The sequence below is a fragment of the Moschus berezovskii genome, chromosome 2, assembly GCF_049115385.1.
Source record: "Moschus berezovskii isolate FMDL1 chromosome 2, NW_MosBer_1.0, whole genome shotgun sequence".
Taxonomy (NCBI): domain Eukaryota; kingdom Metazoa; phylum Chordata; class Mammalia; order Artiodactyla; family Moschidae; genus Moschus; species Moschus berezovskii.
Window position 1 is genome coordinate 73816572 of NC_142461.1, and position 13854 is coordinate 73830425.

Consider the following 13854-nt stretch of genomic DNA (forward strand, 5'->3'; position numbering starts at 1 on the left):
TCTTAGTTTTTGAATGTTGAGTTTTAAGCCAGCTTTTTCACTCTCCTCTTTCACTTTCATCAAGAGGCTCTTTAATTCCTCTTCTCTTTCTGCCATAAAGATGGTGCCATCTGCATATCTGAGGCTGTTGATATTTCTCCTGGCAATCTTGATTCCAGCTTGTGCTTCATCCAGCCTGACATTTCACATGATGTACTGTGCATATAAGTTAAATAAGCAGGATGACAATGTACAGCCTTGATGTACTCCTTTCCCAATTTTGAACCTGTATGTTGTTCCATGTCCAGTTCTAATTGTTGCTTCTTGACCTGCATATTGGCTTCTTGGGAGGCAGGTCAGGTGGTCTGGTATTCCCATCTCTTAAAAATTTTCCACAGTTTTCTGTGATCCACACAGTCAAAGGCTTTTGCATAGTCAATAAAGCAGCAGTAGATGTTTTTCTGGAATTCTCTTGCTTTTTCTATGATCCAACAGATGTGGGCAATTTGATCTCTGATTCTTCTGCCTTTTCTAAATCCAGTCTGAACATCTGAAAGTTCTTGGTTCAGATACTGTTGAAGCCTAGCTTGGAGAATTTTGAGAATTACTTTGCTAGCATGTGAAATGAGTGCAATTGTACAGTAGTTTGAACATTCTTTGGCACTGCCTTTCTTTGGGATTGTGATGAAAACCAACATTTTTCAGTCCTATGGTCACTGCTGAGTTTTCCAAATTTGCTGGCACATTGAGTGAAACAATTTAACAGCAACGTCTTTTAGGATTTGAAATAGTTTAGCTGGAATTCCATTACCTCCACTAGCTTTGTTTGTGGTGATGCTTCCTAAGGTCCACTTTACTTCGCACTCCAGGATGTCTGTCTCTAGGTGAGTGATAACACCATCATGGTTATCTGGGTCATGACGATCCTTTTTGTACAGTTCTTCTGTGTATTCTTGCTATCCTCTTTTTAATATCTTCTGCTTCTATTAGGAACATACCATTTCTGTCCTTTATTGTGCCCAACTTTTCATGAATTGTTCCTTTTGTATTTCTAGTTTTCTTGAAGAGATCTCTAGTCTTTCCCATTCTGTTCTTTTCCTCTGTTTCTTTGCTTATCACTGAAGAAGGCTTTCTTATCTCTCCTTGCTATTCTTTGGAACTCTGCATTCAGATGGGTATATCTTTCCTTCTCTCCTTTGCCTTATGATTTTCTTTTCTCAGCTATTTGTAAGGCTTCCTCAGACAACCATTTTGCCTTTTTGCATTTCTTTTTTCCTATCTTTGTTTATTTTGTATTTTTTCTCTTTCTTTTTATTGGGGTGTAGTTTCTTGTTTTTTTGTTTCTAATTTATTTATTTGGCTACCTTGGGTCTTAGTTGTGGTATGCAGGATCTTTTGTTTCGGCAGAGAGGCTCTCTAGTTGTGGCACCAGTTGGTCCATGGCATGTGAAATCTTAGTTTGCAGACCAGGGACTGAACTTGTTTCCCTTTTGTTGCAAGGCAGATTCTTAACCACTGGACCACCAGGGAAGTCCCACAGAGGTTATGAGAGTTGCCCTGAATGTCCCTCCACTGCAAATTTCTTCCTTAAAGAATCTGGCACTCTTGCCTAAAAATTCCATTCCCTGTAGCCCATAGTTGCCATTCACTTGTATCACCTTAATAACTTTTAATACCTTGTTACAGATTAAAATCCACCATTAACAAGTAAAAGCAAGACCACTCAAGCATAGACAGCTGGTGAGATTTGTTTTGGACAGAGTAGCATTGAGATATATGTACTACCATGTGTATAACAACAGACAGCTCGTGGGAAGTTGCTCCATAGAACAGGGAGCTCAGTTCAGTGCTCTGTGATGACTTAGAGAGGCAGAATGCGGAGGTCCAAGAAGGAGGGGATATATATATCTGTAGCTGATTGGCTTTGTTGTGCAGTGGGAACTAACACAACATTGTAAAGCAATTATATTCTAATTTAAAATCTCTTAAGTTTGAAAAAGAAAAACTATACCCCAATAAAAACAAAGAGGAAAAATACAAAAAAAAAAAAAAAGGTGGGGGGAGTCCTGTAGAACCAAGGGCATCTAGAGCAAGCAGGTGGGCAGCAGCGGTGCCCCTAGCATTAGCGGCTGTAGCAGTGATGGTGATGCTCAAAGTGGGGCAGTAGCAGGGGATTCGGTCACCCAGGACTAGTGTAAGCACCCCACTGCACACGGATTCAGCATAAGTGGCATGCGAGATGAGTATAAGATAGAACGTTTGCTTTAATGCATTTATATTCACTTAAAAGTACATCAGAAAAATTACTGCCAGCATAGCAAACCTGTCGTTTCACAGGTATTAGCGCTTACAACAAAGCTAGTTTTATAAGGATGATTTGATTTCAAATTTATTTGAGGAAAAAGATTAAACTAAATTACAAGGGGTCCTGTGGGCATGGCAAAAATTGCGAAGGAGGCATCAAAATAAATGCAGTTTTGAAAACCCTGATCTAGACACCTGGCTTGTTCTCAGCAAACATTGGAGTGAGGACCAAGCACCAGCCTCTGCTCCAAGCACCACTCAGGTCAGGGGGCATCTGCCTTCAAGGAGTCCAGAGTCTAGGGGTGGTGAGGAAAGTGAAGCATTACAAAGGAATGTACCGTGGCCTCCAAGATGCACCAAGGCTAGGGACCAACCCAGCGAAGTTTCCTGGAAGAAGAAACATGGCAGCTGAGTCCAGGATCACTGGTAAGCATTGGGCAAGCGTGACATGAACATGGCATTCTAGGCAGAGAATATCAACATCAAGCCTTGAGCATCTGAAAGTACCTTTTGCTTTCAGCCTCCTCTATCTCTGTGAACCTCTACCTCCATGAAGAGTGGTCAGTGGGGGTGGCAGTTTGGAAGGAAGCCAAAAGCGGGAGCTGACTTGCCAACCCAGGGGACAAGGTCCAGCAGATACTGGCAGTCCATCAGGACCCTCTGTCAGCTGATCTGATTCTGGGTCCCCAGGCTGCTCTGGCCCCTGGGTCTGGGCTGAGAGCTTCCCCAGGTGCTGACCTCCAGAGGCCTGGCCCCACTTCTGCCTTTCAGCATGCTCCCCCAAAATCATCAACTCCAGCATTCTCAATATCCCCCAGGCCCCACTTCTAGGCTGCTTGTGTGTTTGACTATTCAGTCTTTTGTTCTTGATCCCCCACTATACCACAAAAGTGGATATCATATTTATAAAAAGTTGTGATAGATATTAACAATATCTTTATTTCAATGCCCTCCCCACTGTAGCTCAGAAATGAGGAGCCAGATCCCTTCCCTGAGCACCCCCTAAAACCAGACAAAACCCCACAGAGCTGAACAGACAGTGGTTGATATTCCTTTTCCAAAACAAGGGCTCTTCATTTCAGAAATCCTGAAAACGTGCACAATTAAAAAGTGAAGTTAATTAGAACACTTAAAATCCACAGCAGACACATTCAAAACAGCAGCCAAATGTAAAGCAGCAGTCCCCGCCGCCACTGCCTCTGAAGACTCCACTGGGCACTGCCAGCTTCAGGAGATAGGCCCCAGACAGCACCCGGGAGGCCAATGAAGGACCACATGCAGCCTTGAGATGCTGTAGGAAACACTCAGCAGTTATGGGTTGACTCACTTGCAGTGATGTAATTGGATAACTTTAATGAGCACCCAAACACACTTTTTAAAAAATTTTACAATCATGCCTTTCTTAACGACCAATTTTCTAGATTTCTCTTTCCCCACACTAAAAAAGAAGAAAAAAAAAAAGGAAAAACAAAGTAATCATGTAGTAATAAAAAGATCAGGGAGCTTATTCGAGGATCTTTGCATCTCTTCTGCTCCTTGGGAAAAGAAAGGAGCCTTGAGCTGTGCACAATAAATGCTCAATAAGTACAAATAAGGTTATGGATCCAAAGGATATAAAAACACAACATTTGACTCAGCGCTAAGATGAGCATTTTGCCTATCGATGTTGTGAAGAGGCATTGAAATGAAGACGTTGCTCATGTCTATCACAGCTTTTTATCAATATGATATTTGGCTTTGTTTTGTATCCTCTTCATCGCTTTTCAGAGTTTTCACATCCGTTTGCCACTTCACAACCATGTGGTCAGAGACAGCAGGTAACATTCCTTCCATTTCACAGATGAAGAAACCAAGGCCCCACGGAGAGGAGGCATCATGGTCTCATAGTTTCTGAAACAGACATCCCACTGCCATGACAGCTTCCTTCCTACACTTTCTTTCAAGTGCCTCTACCCCTGCCTGGTTCCCAATTGTGTGGAGACACAGCTTCATACTGATTCCCTAAATAGAAACCACCTGAAGAGAAGAGAATTTGAAAAAAATTACCTTGAACCTTGTTTCTGAAGAAAACCCATTTTACAAAAAGTCACTGAGCACTCCAGCAATCAGCTCAATCTAGAATGGGTGCCCTATGTTTCTGAGAAGAGAGAGTTAGGTAGGATCAGTGAGAGAGCTGAAAACCAACAGGAGCAATGCTCCTAATTCTACTGAATTAGGTGAATCAGCCAGAGAAGGCAATGGCACCCCACTCCAGTACTCTTGCCTGGAAAATCCCATGGGCAGAGGAGCCTGGTAGGCTGCAGTCCATGGGGTCGCTAAGAGTTGGACACGACTGAGCGACTTCACTTTCACTTTTCACTTTCCTTCATTGGAGAAGGAAATGGCAACCCACTTCAGTGTTCTTGCCTGGAGAATCCCAGGGACGACGGAACCTGGTGGGCTGCCGTCTATGGGGTCACACAGAGTCGGATACGACTGAAGCGACTTAGCAGCATCAGCAGCAGGTGAATCAACATGCTTAGAGAAAGAGAATTTTCACCCTGATGTTAGAATCTACTGTGGATACTCAATAATTTAAACAGGATTCTCCTCCCATCTGTCTTCATCACTGAAGCTTCAGAGGTGCCCTGTCTCTCCCCAACACACAAATTCCTCCCAAATGCCATTTTCACAGGCCTCACCAAGCCACGTCCCTCTCTTTCATAATGAAATCCATTCGTACTATGAAACCTTCTGTCATTAAGCCTCTTGCCTTCGTGTAGGTCAACAGGCAGCCTACTAGCAGTGCATGCTATACCCTGCCCTAAAACAGTTGATATTGCTTTTGTTTATCTCACACAATGACTTTTCATAGATGCTAATATTTTATTTCTCCCCTTACACTGAAAATTCTCAAAGGAAGAAATGAGAGATGCGTCCTTTCTTTGTCTCCGCTTTCTCCTTTCTCTGCTGCTGCTGCCGCTGCTAAGTCACTTCAGTCGTGTCCGACTCTGTGTGACCCCATAGACAGAAGCCCACCAGGCTCCCCTGTCCCTGGGATTCTCCAGGCAAGCTACCATATGTCTAATTCATTTGGCAATACTGTTGAACCATTTTCTCGTCTCTCTCAGTGTGATTATTTTCTTACCTGAACATAATTTCCCTGGCCACTATCAAAAAATCACAATCCAATATATGATTCCCTTGTGTTCAATGAGACAAATGTAATTAAAGGTAGTATTAATAGTTTAACTATACTTTGCTGCTAAGTCACTTCAGTCGTGTTCGACTCTGTGTGACCCCATAGATACTTTAGGCTTTATAAGTTGCTTTCACATACATGCAAATTGCAGGCACTGTAACTAAAATGTTGTTGTTTAGTTGCTAAGTTGTGTCTGACTCTTTTGTGACTCCATGTTCTGTAGCCAACCAGGCTCCTCTGTCCATGGGATTTCCCAGGCAAGACTACTGGAGTGGGTTGTCATTTCCTTCTCCAGGGGATTTTCTCGAACCAGGGATCGAACCCAGGTCTCCTGCATTGGCAGGCAGGTTCTTCATGCCTGAGCCACCAGGGAAGCCCTCTAACTAAAAATGCCTGTATCCAAAAGGGCACTCATGAAGGAAGGTATCTTTAATTGCTTAATTCATTTCAGCTATTTGGGTATTAATCTAATCCTCACTATTTTGTTGGTATCACTTAATAGCCATCTTTAAAAATAAGTTCAAAGTTCCATTTGCACAGGTGGGAAGATTATATTTCAGGATTAAAGAGGGGGGAGGGAAGGTGGGCAAAGAAAGTGACTGCTGTTTCATTAAGAGAACTATTGCAGCAACTTTACCCTTTTCAGAGGAATTTCACCAATTTTCTGCTTGCTGGCTAATCATCTTACCAGGAATTAAGAAAACACAAAAAGAGATTTAAATTGTTCCATCCACCAACTGTTTCTAAAAGCTCTTAATTTAATCCTGGGAGGTACGTTTTCACACCAAGTAATCGTGTTGAGAAACTTCTTTGTATGTTTTGTGAGCTGGTTTCATTTTTCTAAACCAATAATGAAGACACTAAAACTATGGGCACAGCACTATCTAGTGGTGGGAATGGATAGAAAGTGAAAGTGTTAGTTGCTCAGTTGTCTGGGACTCTGCCACCCCATTTATTGCAGCCTGCCAGGCTCCTGTGTCCGTGGAATTCTCCAGGGAAGAATACTGGAGTGGATTGCCGTTTCCTTCTCCAGGGGATCTTCCAGACCCAGGGATCGACCCAGGTCTCCCACATTGCAGGCAAATTCTTTATCATCTAAACCTCCAGGGGAAGTGTTGGCAAAAGTGTTAGTGGCTCAGTCATGTCCAACTCTTTGCAACCCCATGGATTGTAGCCCTCCAGGGTCCTCCGTCCATGGAATTCTCCAGACAAGGAAACTAGAGTGGGTTGCCATTCCCTTCTCCAGGGGATCTTCCTGACCCATGGATTGAACCCACGTCTCCTGCATTGGCTGCTGCTGCTGCTGAGTCACTTCAGTTGTGTCCGACTCTGTGCGACCCCATAGACAGAAGCCCACCAGGCTCCCCCGTCCCTGGGATTCTCCAGGCAAGAACACTGGAGTGGGTTGCCATTTCCTTCTCCAGTGTGTGAAAGTGAAAAGTGAAAGTGAAGTCGCTCAGTCGTGTCCGCCGACCCTTAGCGACCCCACGGACTGCAGCCTACCAGGCTCCTCCATCCATGGGATTTTCTAGGCAATAGTACTGGAGTGGCTTGCCATTGCCTTCTCCGCCTGCATTGGCAGGAAGATTATTTACCATCTGAGCTACCAGGGAAACCACCAGGAAAGGAACTTTGAATCAGGTCGCCTCACAACTGGATTTTGAGACCAGCTCTATCCGCAGCTCAACCAAGAAGCATAAAAATTTAACTGTTCTCTTCCATTAAGCTATACAATATTATTAGGACCTCTAATAAACAGAAAATTCTTAAAGACAAGAATCTCTCCTATTAACCCACCCACTATTAAGATTTTCTCTTCATTAGAGATAAGTCATAACAGTATAGGCTGGAAGTGGCTCAGAAATGGACAATTAAGAAAGGAGGAAGAAGAAACCAGGCCCTCACAATAAGATATAGGAAATTTATGAACAAGAAAACAATGTTAACTTGCTTAGTCCTTAGCAAACATGAATTTAGAGTGATGATGGTGATGATGATAGTGGTGGTATGAAGGTGTTGGCTAATATTTATCAAATGCTAACCATGTGCCAAATCCTATAACTTAGTAAATCCACCCAATGACCCTGACCATCCCATTTCACTCTTGAGGAAACAGAGGCAGAGAGCAACTAAGTCATTTTTCCCAGAGCCACACAAGGAATAAGAGGCAGATGTGGGATTTGAATGCAAGCAATTTAAATCCAGAGTACGTGCCCTTATTAACGATGTTCAAGGAAAGTACTAATTTTCAAATTTAGTGAAAAGAATTACTTCCTAAAGTAACATACCATCTTCAAAGTCAGAACAGGAAGCGTAGCCCAGCAGCAATCAAGAGGCACAAGGTACTTCTGGAGATTTTATTATATCCTCCACCTACCACACACACACAGACACACACACACACATAGTCATGCTGTAACATGACCAATGGAGCCAACTTGATGCTGGAATCTGGGCTCGTGGACTGATACTGTTGGAAATGAAAGAGGTCTTGAAGGTGACTTTGGTATGGTTTGATCTCCATTTTACAGATGATGAAACAAGAGATATGGCTATTTTTGCAAAATCAAATTTTTCAATATTTATTGAAGACTGGCCACCTACAAACTCTCCCAAAAATCATCTGGTAGGGGAGGGCAGAGATGAACCAATCCTGATCTTTGCCATCAGGAAAAATGTGGTTCATCAGGAGAGAAGAGAGTTATATATATACACACACACACACACACACACATATATATACACATATATATATAAAATAGAATTGTTATATAATTATTAAATATTGTTACTAAACAGTGGAAACAGTGGCTGACTTTACTTTTGGGGGCTCCAAAATCACTACAGATGGTGATTGCAGCCGTGAAATTAAAAGACACTTACTCCTTGTAAGGAAAGTTATGACCAACCTACACAGCACATTAAAAAGCAGAGACATTACTTTGTCAACAAAGGTCTGTCTAGTCAAGGCTATGGTTTTTCCAGTGGTCATGTATGGATGTGAGAGTTGGACTATAAAGTAAGCTGAGCACCAAAGAATTGATGCTTTTGAACTGTAGTGTTGGAGAAGAGTCTTGAGAGTCCCTTGGACTGCAAGGAGATCCAACCAGTCCATCCTAAAGGAGATCAGTCTTGGGTGTTCATTGGAAGGACTGATGTTCAAGCTGAAACTCCAATATTTTGGCCACCTGATGAGAAGAGTTGAATCACTTGAAAAGACCCTGATGTTGGGAAAGATTGAAGGCAGGAAGAGTAAGGGGACGACAGAGGATAAGATGGTTGGATGGCATCACTGACTCAATGGACATGAGTTTGGGTGAACTCCGGGAGTTGGTGATGGACAGGAAGGCCTGGTGTGCTGCGATTCATGGGGTCACAAAAAGTTGGACACGACTCAGCGACTGAACTGATACTATAATGCATGGAAGGATATACAAAGGTCCATGTTAATAATAATAATTAATAACTACCAATGTTGAATATTCACTCTATGCCAAGCATGTTACATACATTACAGCACTGATAAGGGTAAAAAACAATGACATGATTATCATACCTATTTTGTAGATGAGGAAACAGTCTCATCTATTGACAGGTAGCAAGAGGCAGAGGTAGGATTTTTAACCAACCTCTAACCATCTAGCTGGGTGTCCTGGGTTGCTCAGAGGGAAAGAATCTGCCTGCCAGTGTAGGAGATGTGGGATTGATCCCTGGGTCAGGAAGATCCCCTGGAGAATGGAATGGCATATCACTCCAGTATTCTTGCCTGGGAAATCTCAAGGACAGAGAAGGTTGGCAGGCCATGGGAACGCAAAGAGTCAGACTCGACTTAGTGAGTAAATAACAGCAAAAAACCATCCAGCTATGTTGGGTGTCAAGACTGATGTCTTCAACCCAATGAGAGAGGCATAGATTATAACAGGAAAATAAAAAAGAGATAAGTATTAGCATTAGCTTGAGAGATCAGGGAAGGCTGCATGAGTGAGCGCACATGTGAGCTGAGCTGTTAATGGTAAATAAGATTTCAGACAGTGAAGGGGGCTCAATGTATTAGTATCCTGTGGCTGCAACAACAAATTAGCAAAAACTGCATGGCTTAAGGTGGTGTTAGTGAAAGTAAAAGAGGAGAGTGAAAAGGCTGGCTTGAAGCTCAACATTCAGAAAACAAAGATCATGGCATCTGGTCCCATCACTTCATGGGAAATAGATGGGGAAACAATGGAAGTAGTGTCAGACTTTATTTTTGGGGCTCCAAAATCACTGCGGATGCTGATTGCAGCCATGAAATTAAAAGACGCTTACTCCTTGGAAGGAAAGTTATGACCAACCTAGATAGTATATTAAAAAGCAGAGACATTACTTAGCCAACCAAGGTCCAGCTAGTCAAGGCTATGGTTTTTCCCGTGGTCATGTATGGATGTGAGAGTTGGACTGTGAAGAAAGCTGATCGCTGAAGATTGATGCTTTTGAACTGTGGTGCTGGAGAAGACTCTTGAGAGTCCCTTGGACTGCAAGGAGATCCAACCAGTCCATTCTAAAGGAGATCAATCCTGGGTGTTCATTGGAAGGACTGATGCTAAAGCTGAAACTCCAATACTTTGGCCACCTTATGCGACGAGTTGACTCACTGGAAAAGACTCTGATGCTCGGAAGGATTTGGGGCGGGAGGAGAAGGGGACGACAGAGAATGAGATGACTGGATGGCATCACCAACTCGATGGACATGAGTCTGAGTGAACTCCGGGAGTTGGTGATGGACAGGAAGGCCTGGCATGCTGCGATTCATGGGGTGGCAAAGAGTCGGACACGACTGAGTGGCTGAACTGAACTGAACTAAAATGAACTGAGTGGTAAAGAACCCACCTGCCAATGCAGGAGATGCAAGAGATGCAGTTTGGATCTCTGGGCTGGAAAGGTCCCCTGGAGAAGGAAATAGCTACCCACTCCAGTATTCTTGCCCGGAGAATCCCATGGACTGAGGAGCCTGGCGGGCTACAGTCCATAGGGTTGCCAAGATCAGACATGACTGAAGCAACTTAGCATGGAATGGTGGCTTAAGATGATAGAAATTTACCTCTCATTTTCCCAGACGCCAGAACTCTGAAGTCAAGGTGTTAGCATAGCCCCCCTCCCTTGCCTTCTCCAGCTCCTGGTGGCTGTCAGCGCCCCAGACTTGAGGTCACATCACTTCAATCTCCACCTCTGTGCTTTCTCCCCTCCTGTCTGTCAAAAATCCCTGGACTTGGCTTTAAAAAGGACACTTACTGGATTCGGGGCCCACCAGATAATACAGGATGATCTCTTCATCTCACGTTCATGGACTTAATTACTTCTGAGAAGACTGTTCTCTAAAATTAGGTAGCATGTGCAGGTTCTGGGGATTTGAAGATGGATATATCCCCCTCCCCAGGGGGAGGGCACCATTCAGCCCCCTATACAAAAGCAAACCCAAAGGAAGCAAGAAAGCACAGGACAGGAATTGGGAACCAAAACCGATCTGATTGGATTTCTAGTACAACTTGGAGTCATAGTATCAGTCCTTTAATTTTGTTCCTCTCCTTCAATTTGAAGTTAGTTTTGGGGATATTTTGCCAACAGATCTTTTTGGGATCTCATCATATAAACTTTAGAATCCTGTGTTACTATCCACAAAATAACTTGCTGGGACTTTCATTGGGATTGCATTGCATCTATAGATCAAGCTGGGAAGAGCTGACATCTGGACTACAGGTAATCTTCCTATCCATGAACTGATTGGGTTTCTGAAGGTGTAGGCAGACCCAGGTGGCTCAGTGGTAAAGACTCCGGCTGCCAACATAAGAAATGCAAGAGATGTGGGTGCGATCCCCAGGTTGGGAAGATATCCTGGAGGAGGAAATGGCAACACACTCCAGTATTCTTGCCTGGAGAATTCCATGGACAGAGGAGCCTGGTGGGTTACGGGGTCCATAGGGTCACAAAGAGTAGGACATGACTGAAACAATGTAGCACCCATGCACATATGTGAAACCAAACAGAAAAAGCTGGGTGAGGCCAGATTTTGGGGAGCCTTCAGGTGGTACTCAGGAAGGCACATTTTCTTCTGGGAAAGAGGGAGGCTGAAGAAATTTAGGACAAGGAATGCAAATTCAAGATTACTCCTTGTGTGGAATACCCAGGAGAGAGTGAGGGAAGGGTGGTCGTTTACAAAGCAGCAAAATGTTCCAGTCCCAGTGAAATAAAGCAGCAACCATGGGAACCAAAGGAAGCCAGAGACAGCAACAACGCAGCAGTCCTTCTAGTACCACATCTTCATTTTCCAAGAACAGGAATCGTTGGCCACGTCCTCGAATAGGAAAGGCGGAGAGGTCCAAGTTCACTCCCAAATGCCATTTTATTTACTTTCTGAGTGGAGATACCCATTTCCCTCTGTGGGAGAGGGGGATCATTGCATTCCAACCTCAGCTTCTAAAATCTATTGGTAGAGAGCTTGTTGTGAGTGGGAGAGGCTTGTGTGCACAGCTGAGGAAGAATCTTCCAGACCATCCGCATTATTTGATGCCTGGTCTATGTTCATCAGGGAGAAGGCAATGGCAAGCCACTCCAATACTCTTGCCTAGAAAACCCCATGGATGGAGGAGCCTGGTAGGCTGCAGTCCGTGGGGTCACTAAGGGTCGGACACGACTGAGCGACTTCACTTTTCACTTTCACACATTGGAGAAGGAAATGGCAACCCACTCCAGTGTTGTTGCCTGGAGAATCCCAGGGACAGCAGAGCCTGGTCGGCTACCGTCTATGGGGTCACACAGAGTCGGACATGACTGAAGTGACTTAGCAGCAGCAGCAGCAGCTATGCTTATCAAGAGGCTTCCCTAGTGGCTCAGATGGTAAAGAAACTGCCTGCAATGCAGGAGACCTAGGTTCAATCCCTGGAGAAGGGAATGGCTATCCACTCCAGTATTCTTGCCTGGAGAATTGGACAGAGGAGTCTGGTGGACTACAGTCCATGGGGTTGCAAAGAGTCGGACAGGACTGAGAAGCTAACACTTTCACTTCACTTCACTAGGCTTAGCAACAAGCTATGTGCCTGAGAAATACCCAAGAAAGGAATGTCATTCTTATCCTCAAAGTGTTTGTTTATAAACCGGTAACATAAGTAAAAGGAACTTACTTTTGATGCACACTAATATGGCGTGCTGTGATTCATGGGTTCGCAAAGAGCCGGACACGACTGAGCGACTGAACTGAATAAGTCAGGTTGCATGACATTGGGCGTCTGGGCGGGGAACCCCAAAGCCCAGGACTGTGTATCTCTCTGCCACTCGCTGGCTGGGACTGGCCCCACCTTGCTTATTTAAAGCACAGAACTATTATGAATATGAATATGAATCCCTTCCTCATGGGAGACTTCTGAAGATGAAAGGCAATAATCGTGTATTCAGCTCAGTGGCTTGCATGGAATAACTGCCCAAGAAAGCAGTGCTACTGTTTAAAATATAGGGGGGATTTATGTGAATCTGAGGGGCTTGGAGTAGTGGGGATCCCTGGCAGTGGGTTTGAGCTGTGCCCACAGATCGGTAGACTTTGGACAAGGAAAGAAAAATGAAATGCTGTTTAGTTTGGGACAACCTGATTGAAGATGTAGAGCTGGGGCAGCAGAACATTCAAGTGGGGCTGTGAAATACCCGGTTGTTTGTGTAAAGATTCCTATGGGAATAGCCCCTGTGCATGCCTGCTCAGTTGTGTCCAGCTCTTTCTGACTTCATGGACTGTAGCCCACCAGGCTTCTCTGTCCATGGGATTTCCCAGGCAAGAATACTGGAGTGGATTCCCATTTCTTCCTCCAGGGGATCTTCTCAACCCAGGGATTGAACCTGTGTCTCCTGCACCGGTAGGCAGATTATTTACCACAGAGCCACCAGGAAAACCCATGCACAAATCCATACATAGACACAAATCACAAATCTATATACATATATATATTTCACATGTGCATTCAAACACACACATACGTACACATACATTCCTTTTTGTGAAATATTTTTTTTTTTTTGCTTTAAATCAAAAGTGTGGCTATAACTTCAGGTGTCTGAAAATCTACTTAACATTTGACTATACTCTAAAATCACTTTAGTTACATCTCCAATAATCCAAGTGAGGATAAGTTATTAACAGAGATATAAATCAGAGACCTTTTTTCCCACAAATAATCCCCCGAAGCTTTTCAAAAAGTTCTTGCTTAGTAAGAGACTTGAGTTCTGGTGTGAATCCTGCCTCTGGGGAGTGTTATGAAAATCCCTTGTCTCAGCATCCTTGCTTTTTTCTGTCCTCTCAGACTGGTGATGCCCTTCATGCTGGATATCTCAGTGTGCCCATCACATCTGTTCACGTCTCCACTATTTTCCCTGCC